The sequence below is a fragment of the Cricetulus griseus genome, chromosome 4 (genome assembly GCF_003668045.3).
Source record: "Cricetulus griseus strain 17A/GY chromosome 4, alternate assembly CriGri-PICRH-1.0, whole genome shotgun sequence".
NCBI classification, from domain to species: domain Eukaryota; kingdom Metazoa; phylum Chordata; class Mammalia; order Rodentia; family Cricetidae; genus Cricetulus; species Cricetulus griseus.
In genome coordinates, this window is record NC_048597.1 from 175,410,198 (window position 1) to 175,427,326 (window position 17,129).

At 46.8% G+C, this 17,129-nt stretch overlaps 1 long non-coding RNA gene across 1 annotated transcript; it reads right to left on the reverse strand.

Annotated features, from left to right (window-relative positions):
• Positions 1 to 1,490: 1,490 nt before the first annotated feature.
• LOC107978038 lies at positions 1,491 to 16,071 on the reverse strand. The gene is made up of 3 exons (XR_004769575.1): positions 15,973 to 16,071; positions 10,031 to 10,119; positions 1,491 to 1,648 (listed from the first exon to the last, which is right to left on the reverse strand). It is a non-coding gene; the product is annotated as an uncharacterized LOC107978038 (long non-coding RNA).
• Between the last annotated feature and the right edge of the window lie 1,058 nt (positions 16,072 to 17,129).

A 17,129-nucleotide genomic window follows, 5' to 3' on the forward strand; every position in this document is an offset into this window, starting at 1 on the left:
TCACAATCCTCCTACTTCCACCTCTTAGGTGTTGGGATTATACAGGTTTATGCTACCTTGCCTAGTGACTGTTACATCTTAAGTAATGACAACAGGGGATTCACTTTGACAGTCAAGGCCAGGCTGAATGAAGCCCTTACGGGCACCCATGCCAGTCTCTTCAGAAGAACACTGTCACTTCATTACCTATGGCCACCCATCCCATCTGATCTGCTAAATGTCACAAGGTTCCAGGGCAGCCTGGTTTCAGAGAGCCTGGCATTTGTACTAGGTACCATCTCCAGCTCACATAGGTTAGCTGAGCCAGGGAAATGGCCTCCCCTCACCTAGGGACAGGAGAAGCAGAGATGAAGGTAAGTAGGCAGATGGGGCAACCTTGACTCAGGTCTACATAGGATGGTGAGTGCTGCCCTGAGACCTCTGTGAGGCATGGAGCTTGGAACATTCCAGCAGAGGGTGCTTTCTAGGCAAATCCAAACCCTGTGGCTATGTGCTGGGAATGGCAGCTCCCCCCCCCCCTTGGGAGACAGGTATTGAGAATCTTCTGGGGGAAGTGCAAAAGGATTCCATGGCTGGTGACTGAGTCCCATTGAGAGCTTCCCCAGAGATTTAGCAATACTTGGGGTCCTATACTGTGGGCTAGTGTTGGGCTAATGCTCTGATAAGTAGCATTCTTTTGTTCTGTTTTTTTTTTTTTTTTTTTTTTTTGTGTGTGTGTGTGTGTGTAAGGGGCTAGTGCTTGTTTGAGAGAGAGAGAGAGAGAGAGAGAGAGAGAGAGAGAGAGAGAGAGAGAGAGAGAGAGAAAGAGTGTGTTCCATATAGCCCAGGCTGGTCTCAAACTGAAGCTGTCCTCAAAATCCCAATTCTCGTGTATGCCACCATGGCTGGCTCAGAAGACATTCTGGAAGAATGCCCAGTCCTCTGGAGCCTGCAGCCTCTGGCCACACCCTTTGTTCTCGTGAGTGAGTACCTCATGGGGACCAGCCTTTCAGGAAGCCCAGGAGGTGGTAGAGATATTCATGGAGGACAGCCTGATGCAGAGCCCTAGGCACCTCAGGGCCAGGCCCTCAGAAGAACCCATCTGGAGGCTTTAACTGACATTGAGAGAAAGAGCCCAAGCTTAGCAGTTTCCAAAATGGCTTCCCTCACCCAAAGCCTCTTGCCAGGTCATAGGGTACCCCTGTGGTAGTGATGCCCTCTGGGATGACCCAGACCACAGGCCCTCAGAGTGCTGAATGGATCACGGAAAGACGAAACCTGAGCCTCATGGAGCCCTGGACTAACCATACTGGTACAGTGAACAACTTAAACAGCTGTAGTTAGTGGCTCTGCCACATGGCCAAAGCTCCTGGTCATATTTTAGTTCTTCTGTGAGGAGACCCAAGCCTAGGCTTCCCCAAACATACAGATCACCCCCAGAGCTAAACTAAGACTCCCCCAAAGATGAAGGAAGCTGTGCTCTAACACAGACTCTCAGGGACTCACCTTTGCACACCAAGCCCACCTCCATCTCTCCTTCCCAGAGGCAACAAGGCAACAGGTCAGGCATGGGGAAAGGACCCACCTCGGAGCTTCCTTTGGCAGGCAATGCCATACCTTCCGTCTTCATACATCTCTTTGTTTGTTTGCTTGGGGGTGATTTGTTTTTCTTTGGAAAAGAGACAGAAAGCCAATGAACTTGGTTGGTTAGGGATGTGAGGAAAATCTGGGAGAAGTTGAAACATGATCAAAACATATATATATATATATATATATATATATATATATATGTTTAAATTTAAAAAAAAAGGAAGGCATTCTAAAAAAGAGGAACCTTCCAGTGGCAGATGGTGGATAAGTACGAATGGTAAATAGTTTTAATTACTGCATAATGTAAGTGAGACCATAAAGGAGAGACAGTGTGGGCAAGCTGCCGCCGCTGAGGCCCCAAAACTGTTGTGGGGCCCAATTTGTCTGGCATGTGCTGTTCTCAGTCTTGGGAGGGCTTTAAAGAGAACGCCGGAAATATTAATTGCCCGCCTCGCTGGCCCATCCATCTTCACAACCGAGTAACACGCTTTTTTAATTTCAGGGGAATCGTTTTCAAATGGGAATCATGCAAATGAGTATTTTAGCTATTCATTTGTTTTACTGCGAGCGCTTTGTGAGCAAATGGCCTACAGCTTGCAATGAATTAAAAGACATGGGCACCGGAGACCGATTTTTAATACAAAGTCTTGACTGGGAGACGACCCCGACCAGCGGCACAGAAAATGTTGGCATAGCAACTTTGGGCATTTTCATGCAAATTGGCTTCTATATAGATGATACGAATGCAATGTTTTCCTTCAACTAATCATCATAAAATTAGTTTCACTATATTTAAATGCCTCCACTTAATGCATTATATCCATATGCATGAAATTGCCTCCGCTAATGTAGTACATAAAATGCCAGAGATACAATGAATAGCCAAATTGCACGCGGCTATGTTATCTCCCATTAAAGTAGCTCCCCTCCCCCATCTTCTTTTTCTTTTTCCTTTTTTTTTCCTCCCGTGAGTGTGGGTGTTCTTGAATGTGTGGGTGCCAAAGACATCTATCACAAATTGCTATTAACATACTCCAAAGTCCTCTCTACACTTAAGTAACAGATTGTACCACTGTCTTAACAGAAGTCTAACAGGGGAGGGGTGGGCCTGGGGGTGCCCAACTAGACTGTCTGACCTTCCACAGGAAGGGTCTAGAATCCCAAGAGACCACGGAGCAAAGAGCGCCGAAGGAGCTACGGTAAAGAGAGTTTCAATCCAACACCACCCCCAGCCCCGCCCACTGCCTTGCTTTTAGTTGGGGGATCCTGGTAAGGGTGTGTCTGAGTGGAATCTGCAGACCCAAGATCCCATCAGAAATAATAAAGAGGGAATCCACTGTTGATGAGAACGGTCCCCAAGGTCTACCCCACGGCCTTGAGAGGCAAGAATTGGGGGGTTGGGGGGGGGGGCAATGATCCAAACCAGTAACTGAGAAAAGGCTGTATAGAAGGAAAGAGCGCTGCTGTGACGGTCCTGACTCGGTACAGTTGTCGTGCATCAGGACACAAGAATTCAACAGGAAGGTCTCTGGCCTTGTGTGCCCTGAAGCTAAGGAACACATCCCAGGTCACAGTGCCAGGAAGTTAAAGATGGATTTTAACCTTTGCCCAATAGTTCCCAAGCAGCTCTTTGCTCTTTAACAGCTCGCCCCCTGCAGGTTGTGTGAGAGAATGGCAGGGACGAGTTCCTTTTAACTGGAACAGGAGGAGATGGCTACATGGGTCCGCATCTCCTCCGGGTAGATGGTCTTCATCTATGTATGATACCCTTGCTATGACTTCCAAGAGGACTAGGTTTCATCTGAACAGAGGACAGCTTTCCAATTTGCTGTCTGTGCCGCTATCCCCTTTGGTCCACGGAATAAATATAGCTAGGCTCCAGGGGAGGGGAGCAGAGGGGGTATCTCTGGCTTAATACAGGTGGATGGTTCACATTTAGGATGGGGCTTGTAATCACCAGATCCAAAGGTAACCCTGGGTGAATGCAAGTCCCTTTCCCAGTTAAAGAAGGGGTTGTGTCTCAGCATCTACTGTTCCTGCTCCTTAGAGAACTTAGGTTTTGCCTAGGAAGAGGTGACATCTTCACAAAAATGCATTAGAGGCTAGCTACAGGGGTGCACACCTCTGAACTCAGCACTCAGAAGGCAGAGGTAGGTGATCTCTATGAGTTTAAGGTCAACCTGGTCTACAGAGTGAGTTCAGGCCAGCCAGGGTGACAGAGAGACCCTGTTTAAAGGAAGAGAGAGAGGGTGCATTATGCCATGTATTTGGTAGCACTGTTTGGGGAGACTATGGGATCTTTAGGAGGGGGGAATCTTCCTGAAAGAAGCAAGTCCCTGGGGGCCAGCTTTGAGAGTTTATAGCCTTGCCCCACTTCAAGTTGACTTTCTGCTTCCCGTGTGTGTGATTGAGATGTGATCAGCCAGCCTCCTGCTCTGCCACCATGCCTGCCTGTTGAGTGGTATTTTGATTGTATTCTGACAAATAAAGCTTGTTTGGAGTCAGAGGGAAGAGCTAGCCACTAGCTAACCATAGAGTATTGAAAGACGGTAGAGAAAGGAAGTAGTAAGGCAGGGCAGAGAGAGGATCTAAGCCCTTTGGGATGGAGGAATGGAAGAGGCAGGAAGCAACTGGTGGCTGCTCCCTGTTCTCTGATCTTTCAGGTTCTTACCCTGATATCTGACTCCTGATTTTGTATTGATAAAGATTAATTAGATTAACCCCTCACCTGCCTGCTGTCATACCTCCCCTGCCATTAAGCTCTCTCCCTCTGGAACGCTGGGGTAAAATAACTCTTTCTTCAAATCTTCTGTAGGTTGCTTTTGGTCACGTCATGGTGACCAAAAAAGCAACAGAAAAGTAATTCATATACACACCAACAATTCCACACTTGTGTCTGCAACCAAAACAATTGAAAGCCGGTTCTGAAGATACTTATACATCTGTGTCCACAGCAGCGTGACTCATGGTAGACAAAAGTGGGGACCGCTCAGGTGCTCATTAATAGATTCAGAAATGAACAGGGGAGCAACGTGGGGTGGGTAGAGAAAGAAAGATGACAGATGAAACACCATGGAATATTACCAGGCCTTACAAAGAAATTCTGACACATCCTGCCATGCACACATCATGCTACATGAAAAGGCTGGTCATAGAAAAACAAAACTGAATGATTTCACTTCTATGCAGTACCCAGAATAATGAAATGGAGAGGGACTAGCCGTCTGATGTGAATCTTAGGGCTGAGTTGAGAGGGGAGGAGGTAGTGTTTAATGAATTCAGAGTTTCGATCTGGAAAATATGAGAAAGTTCTGGAGGTGGATTTATGGTGCTGATTGTACAACCATGTAAATTACTTAGTATCACTGAGCTGAACACTTTAAAAAGTTTCCAGGATGAATTTTGTTATGCACATTCAACTGCAACTTTGAAGGAAGGCTGGAGAAATGGATCAGGGGTTAAGAGCATTGGCTGTTCTTCCAGAAGTCCTCAGTTAAATTCCCAGAACCACATGGTGGTTCACAACCATATGTAATGAGATCTGGCGCCCTCTTCTGGACTGCAGGCATACATGCAGACAGAACACTATACATAATAAATCTTTTAAAAATTTTAAAACTTTGAAGGAGGGGTTGGCAAGATGGCTCAGCAGGTAAGGTAGGGCTTGCTGCTGAGGAACTCAGTCCAATCCCCAGGACCCACATGGTAGAAGAAGGGAACTGAGCTGGCTTCTGCAAGTTGTTCTCTGACACTGACTCTACACACACACACACACACACACACACACACACACACACACGAGAGAGAGAGAGAGAGAGAGAGAGAGAGAGAGAGAGACAGACACACACACAAACATACATAAAATCAGTAAATAAATAAATTTAATAAAAAATGTTTTAAACTCTGAAAAGGGCATGAGGTAGGAAAGTATCTCGCTCCAGATGTCAAGTGTACCTCAGAATCCAGGGATAAACTTTCTGAGGACATTCACGAACAACAATTTTGTAATAATGACTTTCGCCGACAACACATGAAATTCTTTCCATATCATTTCTTTCCGTTGGTCTTTCCTTTCCTCTCCATACATGGGTTTTTTCCACCTGGAACTGCTTATGACTGCTGTGACTTTACCAACATTAAAGTAAGTTGGCACACCCTTGCAAATCGAATGAGTTACGCTGGGCGTTAACTAACCACAGTTGTCCTAGCCAACCCTCATCCTAAACCCTACTTCTTTAATTCCCATAGCAGTCACCAGATGGCAGGGGTTAAAGAACCCAACTGCATGGATTATGTCAAGTGCTGCCTCCTGGTGACCACAATTAGATTTGCAGGCACAGCATGTTGAGGGCAATCAGCCAGGACTCAAGGCACATCCCTATTGAAAAGCAGCCTCTTTGAGGGGCTGCAAAAGTTCCTCCAATGCTCCCCATATGCCTTATGTATGATCATTCTCCAGCCCAAGGTCACAGGTTTTAGTCCTGAGCTGAATCAACACCCTCCAATGACTTAACACGCCAAGGTGAAACCAACTATCCCAGCTCATTTTGCTTGTGTCTTTTTCCCCCCAAATTCAGCTTTTAACTAGTCCTCTCATGGAAAATATCTCATGGCTTTGTTGCTGGCACATTCTCGCCATTACAACTCATCTGCTAGCTTCTTCCACACCTGTGCCTCCTCATGCTATGACATCATTATGTCCTAGATCTGCAAAAGTATTACCTGCCTTTGTAAGAAATTCTTGTTCAATTCATAGTAGACTTAGTTTATGAGTGTTAGGAAAAGGAGGAAGGAAGGAATAGAGGGAGGCAGAGAGGAAGGGAGAGAGGGAGGGAGGGAGAGAAGGAGGGAAGGAAGGAAGGAAGGATGGAAGGAAGGAAGGAAGGAGGGAGGGAGGGAATGAGTAAGGGAGGGAGGGAAGGAGGCTGGCTGAGAACTAAGAATTGGTGTGGATTCTCTAAGGAAGCCATGCTAGCTTGGAAACTCTTATGAAGGGATGCGTTCACACGTTGTTTTGATGTCTGCCAAGCATTTGCTTAAGTCTTTCTTGTTAGCTTGTGAGCAGAGTGGGGAGATGGGGCAGGGTGAGTTCACACATGCAGACTCACAGCTGGCTAATCAACCACACGTGGAATATGGAGCCGTGACTGGAGGGGGGTTTCTGGTGAAATGGCACAGGCTCGTCTTTGTGGCTCTCTGTTCTGCTCTTAATGTCTTTCTGCACTTCCAGGCATTGACAGAAGCATCTGAGTGACAAACATCCCGACTGCAAGAGCATTTAATGGGCTACAAAAAAGATAGGCTGAGTGCAATAAGGTGACATTTAACAGACAAATGATGCCAAGTTCCCCATTTAGGTTCAAACAGCCAACTGCCGACACTTAGGACGGGGGACATTGATTTGACAGAGGTTCTTATTTAAAACCCCTGTGGCTGATTCCTAGATGTGAAGTGCAGTCGATAAGAGGACAAGTGTCAACTCAGATCCTGCATTTCAGGGTGAGGGTGGCAGTGCTCACAGACCACTGCCAGGCACCTATCAACCACCCTTGGGGGAGTGGGCTGCACCCGGAGGGAGTAGTTTCCATCCAGTGTGCTTCATATGCCTGAGTCTGCGACTACACCTGACATGGAGGTGCTGGCGGCTGATGGAGAAAATGAATGCAGGAAGCATTGGAGGGCTCAGGGGTCTCTCTTTCAATATCAGAATGATTTTCATGTATAGGAGAGAGCCACAATGCAACAGTAGTGGGGTCTCAACCCCCTTTATTCTGGAACCATGTGGAATTTGTCATAAAAGCTATTTCCTGAAGGATCCCTCCTGGGGACTCTCTACCTCTGTAACAGCAAGAGACATTCACTCTTGGGTTCCAAATCTTTCCCTACCATGCCCTGTGTTACCTGGGACAGATTATTTAATTTCTCTGGATGTTTTTTTTTTTAACTCCCAAATACAAAGGAAGCAAAGGGCTGGGGAGATATGCCAGTTGGTAAGACACTTGCTGAGCAAGCGACCCATTTGAGCTGCTGAAGTCCTCATGGGGCTTCAAGAAAGTTCTGAGGATCCTACCTTTTTCTCATTCTAACTCTACTGCTGTTTTGGCCACTGCAAGGTGAAACAAGCTCCTTAGCGTGGGTGGGGACACCTGTGTGGTGGCCATTTCACCTTCTGGGAGGCCATGGCACACTGCCCCTCCTGTCTGGATTGCCTTAGCAGTCCCTGGGCTGATGAGAAAGAAGCCTCCTACAGGGACACCAAGGACCCCTCCCAGAAGTCACACTAAAGCTTCCTCAGAAGCAGCCAGGCTCAACATCAAATTCTTTAAGTCTTTCAACAGCCTTTCTTTACACCTCACTTTCTCTTCTACACAATGAAAAGATTGAGGCAGGTAGGCACTGATGTCCCTGTTAGCAGTAATGTTAAAAAAAAAATGGATTTTAGGGCCTGGGGAGACGGCTCACAAAGTGTTTGCCACACAAGCATGAGAGCCTGAGTTTTATCAGTGCCCATATGAAAAGCCAAGCACAGTGCATACCTGTATTCCCAATGCTGAGCAGGAGGAAACAGGTGGACTCCTGAGACTCACTGGCCAGACAGTCTAGTTGAGTCAGGCAGCTCCAGATTCAGTGAGAGACCCTACCTCAAAAAACAATGTGAAGAGCTATCAAAAGAGATACTCTGGGCTAGAGAGATGGCTCAGAGTTTAAGAGCACTGACTCTTCTTCCAGAGGTCCAGAGTTCAATTCCCAGCAATCACATGGTGGCTCACAACCATCTATAATCAGATCTGGTGCCCTCTTATGGCCTGCAGGCATACATGCAGGCAGAATGTTGTATATATAATAAATAAATCTTTGTTTAAAAAAAAAAAAGGAGAGATACTCACTGATCTCAGGCTTCCACATGCATGTATACACATGTGTACATGGGCCCTACCCACAATCACACATGAACACATACACACGTACACCACACATGCACACAAATTCAAGAACACATTTTAAAGGTGACATAATTGAGGCAGAGATATGAAAACAATCTGGGGTTAGTAAACAAAGCTTATGAAATGGAACCCTCAAATAATTGTTCTTCCAATCTCAATCAAGAAACCCAAATAATCTGGCTTCTCAATTTGCTCCAGCAATTTCCCTGGACTCCTGCTGTTGATCAGTTCGGGTAGTGGTTAATGGAGTTTGGCATGCCAAACCCATTTATTTTGTTTTCTTAGAAGCAGGCCCTGTTTTGGAGATCACATCCAGGAGGTGACGGCTTTTGAAGAACTGTCAGTACAGGATGGGAGAAGTCCTCACAGAGTGTCATCACCTAAAGTCCCACAAGGACAAGAATCCCCCAAGGATGGGGAGTGTCAGGGCTTAAATCTGAAATGTTCCCTGCAGGCTCCTGTTTTGAAAAATTGGCCTCCAGCAGGTGGCGCTGTGTGAGGAGGTTTACCATTTAGGAAGTTGGGGCTAGCTAGCAGGTCACATGATTCTAATTTGTCCCGCCTTCCCATGTGCTCTCACTCTCTGCTTCTTGTCTGCTGTGGTGTGAATAGTCTCTGCCACACAATGCCTTCCTCAAGATGATGGACAGGAAACCCGGAAACAATCCCCTCCCCGTTAAGGTGACTCTGTGGGGGTAGGTATGGTACCTACGGTGATTCAGAATGACTAATACAGTGAGGATGTCCCCCATGCAAAAGGCTGCCCAGCCATCACTGAGTGTAGGTGGCCAGGACAGATATACAGTGACAATCAAACTGACTCCAGAACTGCAGGCAAGCCAGGCATGCCTTGTTCAGGGGAGCCAAGACACAGTCGGGAAATTCAGTTAGTAGTCAGAGGAGCCAGGAATCCGAACACCAGGGACAAGTTCACTTTCACCACAGAGATGATGACAGCTGATGTCACTGTCAGGAATGGACCAAGTGCCTCAGAGTGGGTCCATTTATTCAATAAACCTCTATCGAGTACCTACTGTGTGCCACAACATGGGATGTATAGACTAAAACAATAAACAAGAGCCTCCCATGTGGAATTACTTGTGAAGGAAGCAAATTAAGCCAAATTAATTAGATAACATGATGTCAGGTCCTGACAGACAAAGACCACAGAACTGAAGCAAATAAAAGGGAAAGAGAGGGATGGGAGCTAGCTTTAAGTTAAAGGGGTCAATAAACTGGTCTTAGTGACTAGTGACACTTGGAAGGTAGAGGGAGGAGGATCAGAGTTCAGGGTCATCCTCAGCTACCTAGTGAGTTTGAGGGCAGCCCTGGGCTACAAGAAAGCCTGAGCTACACAAAATCCTTTCTCATAAAAAAAAGGCCAGGTAAGGTCAAAAGGATATTATTTCAGTCTGTCCCATTAGCCTATGCTAATGCCTTCTACCCATAGTGTGTGTGTGTGTATTCGAGACACTATGTACAGAGGTCAAAGAACAGCCTTACACATTGATTCTTACCTTCCACCTTATTTGAAGCAGAGCCTCTTGTTGACAGCTACATGCACAAGCCAAGCTTCCAAGGGTTTTCAGGTCTCATTGTAGGAATCCTGGCAATACAGATGCATTTACCACTTTGGGGTTTACATGGTTTCTGGGGATCTGAACTCAGGTCTTCATGCCTGAGCAGCAAGCTCTTCACCAGCTGCACTGTCTCCCCAGACCCCTAGTGCATTTTTTGTTTGATTTTCGAGACAGGGTTTCTCTGTGTAACCCTGGCTGTCCTGGAACTTGCTCTGTAGACCAGGCTGGCCTCAAACTCACAGAGATCTGCCTGCCTCTGTCTCCTGAGCGCTGGGATTAATGACATACCCCACCACCACGTGGCACTAATGCAGTATTTTTTAAAGATCAAAAGTAATGCCCCCAAAAAGTTAGTACAAATATCAAAATTTTAGAACCAGGTATGGTGATACATACCTATGATCCCAGAACTTGGAGGATGAAGGCAAGAGAATTAGGAGTTCAAGATCATCCTTGGCTACAGTAAGTTAAAGGCCAGCCTAGGCTCCAAGAGATCCTATCTCAAAAACTCAAACCAAAACTAATAAAAAAAAAAATCTTTTGTTGCACTTTTTTATTACCTTATCTGTCATCTATCATGTTTTATTTATTTATTTATTTTGTGTGTGTGTGTGTGTGTGTGTGTGTGTGTGTGTGCATGCCTGCAACAGCTTAAGTATGGAGATCAGCAGAGTCACCATGAGTCCCAGGAAACAAACTCTGGTTGTCAGGCGTGGTGGCAGTGCCTTTACCAGCTGAGCCATCTCACCAGCCCAAAAAAAATTTGTAAGTAAGTAAAGGAAATTTGCTGCCAAATTTCCTTTTTGCCTCAGATGCCTGTCCCCAGCAAGACTGCAAAGACACTTGCTGCCAAGTGTGATAACCTGAGTTTGATCCCTGAGACCCACATGGTGGAAAGAGAAAACCACCTCCCTCAGCTTGTCCTATATGTGCACTTTGGCACATGTCTGCATACGTGCACACACCTGAGAGTGTGCACACACGCACACACACTAAATAAATAAGTGTAACCAGCCTCAAACTCTCAGAGATCTGCTTGTCTCTACTTCCCGAGTACTGGGATCCATAGTGTACACTGCAACATCGCATAAATGTAAAGTTTCTACAAAGCTAGCACAAGACAAAGAAAAGAAACTTTTATTGAAATTTTCTCATTCATTCATTCGTCATTCATTCGAATTGTGGGATTTGAAAATACTTGCAATGAAGTATTACTGGCCTCTGTCCCTTGCTCAGGGACTTTCTGCCCTTAGTAGTGACCCCTGCTGGACATAAGCCAACCTGGTCAAGCCAGACATTTGCCACATCTGGGGACTCCGGGTCTGGATGCACAGTGGACATGTGTGATTTCTAGCCCTTGGCTGTGAGGTGCTTGGATTAAAGGCCCTGGGATTCTTTTAATAAGAGAACAAGCTATAGCCATTAAAAATTTAGCCCTTCAAATTAGTAACTCCTCTCTGAGGTGCTGTATTTATTTAATCATAGTAAATTCAGGCCAAGCTCTCTCCTGGGGCTCTGGGTACCTGTCTCCATGTCCCTGAGGGGCTCAGGCTCCAGGGCCACGCTTCTCACACTTCCTTCTGCCCCGCCCCCTACCCCAGCTCACAGGGAGATAAAGCACCTTAACTTCATTACTCAGATGGCTAATTGCGAACTGATTTAATTAAAGTATTCAGATATTTCCCCAAGTTAGTTACATTTCATATCGCTCCGTTAGGAGTAATTGGCTGGAATGAGAAGTTGGGGGGAGGGAGGGAGGGAGAGAGGGAGGCTGGCCAGGTGGGCGGGGACTGGCAGCTCCCGGTCCGCAGAGGCTTGCTGACTATTTGAGGCCCCCTGAGGGGTGCCTGACCTTGTCCAAGAACGCAACACACCTGTACTTAGAAGCACACTAGGCGGGCACACACGCGCGCCCGTGTGTTTATGTGTGTGTGTGTGTGTGTGTGTGTGTGTGTGTGTGTACACTTGAGTGTGAACTCCAGAGGATAATCTTGTCATTCCCCAGCACTTTGTTTTTGTTGTGAGACTGGACCTTCCACTGATCTGGACTTGCCAGGTAGGCTAGCTGGCAGCTCAGTCAGCCCCAGGGATCCTTGTGTCTCTGCCTCCCCACCTCTGGGATCATTAGCACAGGCCAACACACCAGGCTGTTTTTAAAATGTGGATTCTGGGTCCTTACAGGGGAAACCCTTCACCCTTCACCAATGGCTCTGTCTCCCCAGCCCTCACGGGGCCTGTTTTAATCAGTAATCCACAAACAGCATGGGCTGAGAACCTGGGACTGAGCCTGTTCTCTTCGATACTGCTTCTGAGACCACAGCATTCCTTAATGGACAGCCATTTCTTTTTTCAATGGGATGGAATGTGACTCCACAGTAAAGCTGAGTCCCATCTTCTTTGGGGTGTGCTCACACACAGGTATTCCCTTCACTTTCTGTGCACATTCCAGCAGACTCTTACTTCCCTGTGCCTCTATGCATTCACCCAGCCTGCCAGCAGATAGAAGCAGGCCACCAGGCCCCTGCATCTCTCCCTGCTTATCTCAGTCCTGAGCACAACTGGATTTCACAGTACCTGAGAGTGATTTGGGATATTTTTTTTTTTTTTTTTTTTGTCACCACCTAACTGTACTGTCTGCCTTCTTGTCGGACTGCTACCAAAAGTTATCCCTAATAATGGGGCCTTTCCTCCATGGCCAGAGATTTAAAACTTGGTCTCTGGTTTTTGTGCTCCCTTTTTGCCCTCAGCCTGAAGTGATACTGCCCTACTCCTACCCTGTCTTCCGTCCTGACCTACTCACTCAGCCCAGGGCCTGCACTACAAGCCCAAGACTCCATGGTGCCTGGCACTCCCCTCTCTACCTACTTCCCAAGAGAATCACCTCAAGTATAACTGCCCTAGCAGAGAGGAGATAGAAGAATCCACTCTCTTTTCCATCTGTCTGTCCTCCTGGAAAGATCTCTAAATCTCTGAGCTTACTTATCTCACCTAGAGTCAAAAGATGTTTTATAGTTCATCACTTTCAAAAGCATCTGCTGATGGGGCTAGAGAGCTGGCTCTAAGGTTAAGAGCACTAGATCCTCTTCAGGAAGACCAGGGTTCAATTCCCAGCATCCACATGGCAGATCACAACTGTCTATAACTTCAGTTCCCGGAGATCTGACATCCTTACAGAGACATACATGTAAGCAAAAACACTAATGCACATAAAATAAGAATAAATAAATAATTACAAAATTTAAAAAAATAAGCTGGGTGGTAGTGGTGCACATCTTTAATCCCAGCACTTGGGAGACAGAGGCAGGCACATCTCTGTGAGTTCGAGGTCAGCATGGTCTACAGAGCAAGCTCCAGGACAGCCAGGGCTACACAGAGAAACCCTGTCTCAAAAAAAAAAAAAAAAAAAAAAAAAAAAAAAAAATGTGGGGCTGGAGAGATGGCTCAGAGGTTAAGAGCACTGACTGCTCTTCCAGAGGTCCTGAGTTCAATTCCCAGCAACCACATGGTGGCTCACAACCATCCGTTATGAGATCTGGTGCCCTCTTCTGGTGTGCAGATACACATGGAAGCAGAATGTTGTATACATAATAAATAAATAAAATCTTAAAAAAAAAAAAAAAGAATCATGTGTTGGCCAGATACAGGGTCTAAGCTTTTCCGGGTTCCTGATACAGCATCCCAGATGACCCAACCCCTGCCTCAAGTATAAAGCTGACTGGAGGACAGAGAGGATGCTGGGAGACAGGGTTCTGGTTTGTACAAGACCTTGGCCAAATCTCTCCACTTCTCTAAAATTCAGTTTCTTCTGAGGGATATCAGCTTGGTGAGCTGGAGAGGAAAGGTTTGGTGTGGCTCTACTACAGATACAGAAGTTAGGAGTAGCCAGTACTACATGGTCCCTTAGCCTATCTCATTGCCTGGGTACCATTTATCCTGCCCAAATATCATCCCTCTCCATCCTTCATCTGTACCCTAGACCATCCTTCTCACTCTTGAATCAAGAACACCCAGGGGAAACCCCGGGAAAATGGTTCATGAACATCAGTCCTCTCTCTTTCTTTGCCTCTTCCATCAATCCAAAGCTAGCTTCACTCAGACAGTGCCAGGCACAGCCCCAGGCATTACATGTGCAGATAGCTATCACAGGCCCCGCCCTTCCTCCAGTGTCCACCTACCCTGTTCCTGGAGGTCCACCCTGATCCACACCCAAACCCCCAGAGCCCTTCCCAGCCCTTCAGAGTATTTACTTAAGGCTGAATTCTATATCTGGAAGTTCATTAATTTCTTTGTGTGTGGGTGCCAGGATGCGATCATTTGTGCTTATCCTCAACTAAATAAGTCAGGTCATAAGAGGTAATGCCATGGGTAGTGGAATGTAAACAAACACATTCTACCTCAATAAACATGCTAATTTCTAGCTATAATATTCACAAGTAAAAGATCCATCGTGCCGACCCTATTTGGCAAAGGCAGCGGGCCTCATCCGTCAACGAGGGAGGCTCCCGCCAGTTCTCTGCGGGAGGGAAATAGTCCAACTTTACTTGCTTGATGACGCCCTCAGGGGGAAAACATGAGGCTCATAAATGAGTCTGGAAATGTGATAAAAGGATAATCTTGCATAAATGAGCCAATGTCATCATTACCTGTGCTGTCCAAGGCCGGTCGCTAGGCTATGAGTGATGTAGTCACATTGTATATAAATTAAGGCCACAGAGTCAGGCACACCAGGCTAGCAGGAGCCCCTGGCCCTGCCATGTCCCACTGATCACCCTAGCCCCAGGGTGCCGCTCTGGTTTCCTGGGGGCCCAAGAGGGCTTCACCTCTGGCTGGGGTTGGAAGTGTTGGGGTGGAAAAGCAAATTATGAAATAAGTGTAGCCTGTGACATGGGGACATTAGAGAGTGTTGGCAGTCTGTCTTACTTCATAGAAAAACAACATGGTCTGTCAATTTACTTACTTGATAATATATATTAGTTGCCCAGTCAGTGCCTGCTCAAGGCATTGAGCTAGGTATGTTGAAAATTGGTCTAAGGGACCAAAAAGATACCTCAGTTTGTAACATGCTAGAGGGGATCATCTGAATCTATGTAAAATAAATAAAGAGATAAATTAAAAAAAAAAACTTAAATCCAGACATAGTGATATACACATGTAACCCTGGTGATGGAGAAGCAGACACAGGAAGATGCCTGGGGCTCAGTGCCTACCTGAAGCACTTTAGGCCAGTGAGAGACCCTGTCTCAAAAAAACAATGGAGACAGTACCAGAGGAATGATAGCTGAGGTTGACATCTAGCCCGCCTACACACACTCACATGTGGACATGCACCCATAAATTCACACTCAGGCACACATGCACAAATACCACATGGAAACTGGCATAAAAAGAGCCTTGCTTTGAAGAATTTCCCCTCCAGGAGGCAGAAAATACCAAGGGAAAGTATGGGAACTAACTCTCAGTAACCCCCAAGTCTCTATGCCAGTCCCCACCCTGTGAATGTGATAATGTCAGGAGGTGGAACCTGTGGATGAGATCAGCTCACAAGGGTGGGGCCTCATACATGGGATCATTGCCCTTTTGAAAGATTTAGAGACAGACCCTCCCGCTCTGCCATGTAAAGGGACAGTGACAGGATACTGTCTAGAGGGAGGCAGCCCAGGCCAGATACCGAGCACCTCCAAACATGTGCAACCCTTAGCCTGTGGACCACCATATCCCAGCATGGCTGTGAATTTGACCCAATACAAAATCAAAATTTTGGGCAATTGTGTGTGTGTGTGTGTGCGCTCGCGCGCATGCGCATATTCCCAAGCTCAGTTCTTAAGCATGAGCTTTGTAGGTGACAACTTCATGTTGAAATATCACAAGGTTGGACACACCTGGTAGGCCTTAACTGTGGGCCTAAATCTTCAGAGCTGCTGGTGATAAATGTGTGCCATTTCCCAGTTGCTGGCCCCTTTCACCATGGCTTCCGGAGCTGAGATAGAAGGAAAAGCACCCTAGACTGAGTGGCAAGGTCAAGCCAACCAGTGGGAAAGGACAAATGTACTAAGTGTGAGGAGTGGGAAGAACTGCCCCTCTTCCTCTGTTGCACTCCACCTCAAGGCCTGCATAGAACTGGTCACTCACTCCTCTCCCCTCAGTGAGTACTGCCAGTGAGACAGAGGGACAGAGACAGAAACACAGACCTTGTGCTATATAACAGATCTTAACGCCCATCCTTGATCTTCCCTCATATCCATCCCATCATGGATGCTGGGAGGGTCCTCCCTCACCTCCATCCCATCATGGATGCTGGGAGGGTCCTCCCTCACCTCCATCCCATCATGGATGCTGGGAGGGTCCTCCCTCAGCTCCAGCCCATCATGGATGCTGGGAGGATACCACTGAAACTCCTGTAAGTATGTGTTAGCTACTAAAGCTCAAAGATACCTTTAACTGCAAAAATAACCCTTAGCTCAGTTAAAAAACACCTCATCTGGTGTTGGTAGAGGTGGGGTCTGAATGGGCCCTGGAGGTAGAATGGGTAGGGGCCTTGCGGGTGGGGCTTGCTCCTTACCATGCATCACAGGGAACATCCTGCAGGACCCCTTCTTTGTGTATGTGGGATAGGATATGTGTTTGTGTTGGGGGTGCATGTGTGTGGAGGCCAGAGGTCAACCCTGAATATCATTCCCCTTAGGCACCAGCTACCTTGGTGTTTTGTTTCATTTTGGAGTTTCTCTTACTGGCCTGAGACTCACCAAGTAGGCTAGACTGGCCTCCTCAGTCTGGGATTAGAAGCATGTGTCACTAAGCCTAGCTTGTTTTGTGCATGCTGGGGGTTGAACTCAGGCCCTCACCCTTGTACCCCACTCACTGAGCCATCTCTCCAGCCACTGCAGGAACCCTTTCCTTAGACACTCCTCTATTCAGGACATCAGGAACCCTGACAGGCCAGTGAGTGGTTTACTGTGCAGCAGCTACCCCCAGGCCAGGGACTTGGTAGCTTCCAGCAGGGAAAAGTTACTGCACCTCCAGCCTCCATGAGCAGACA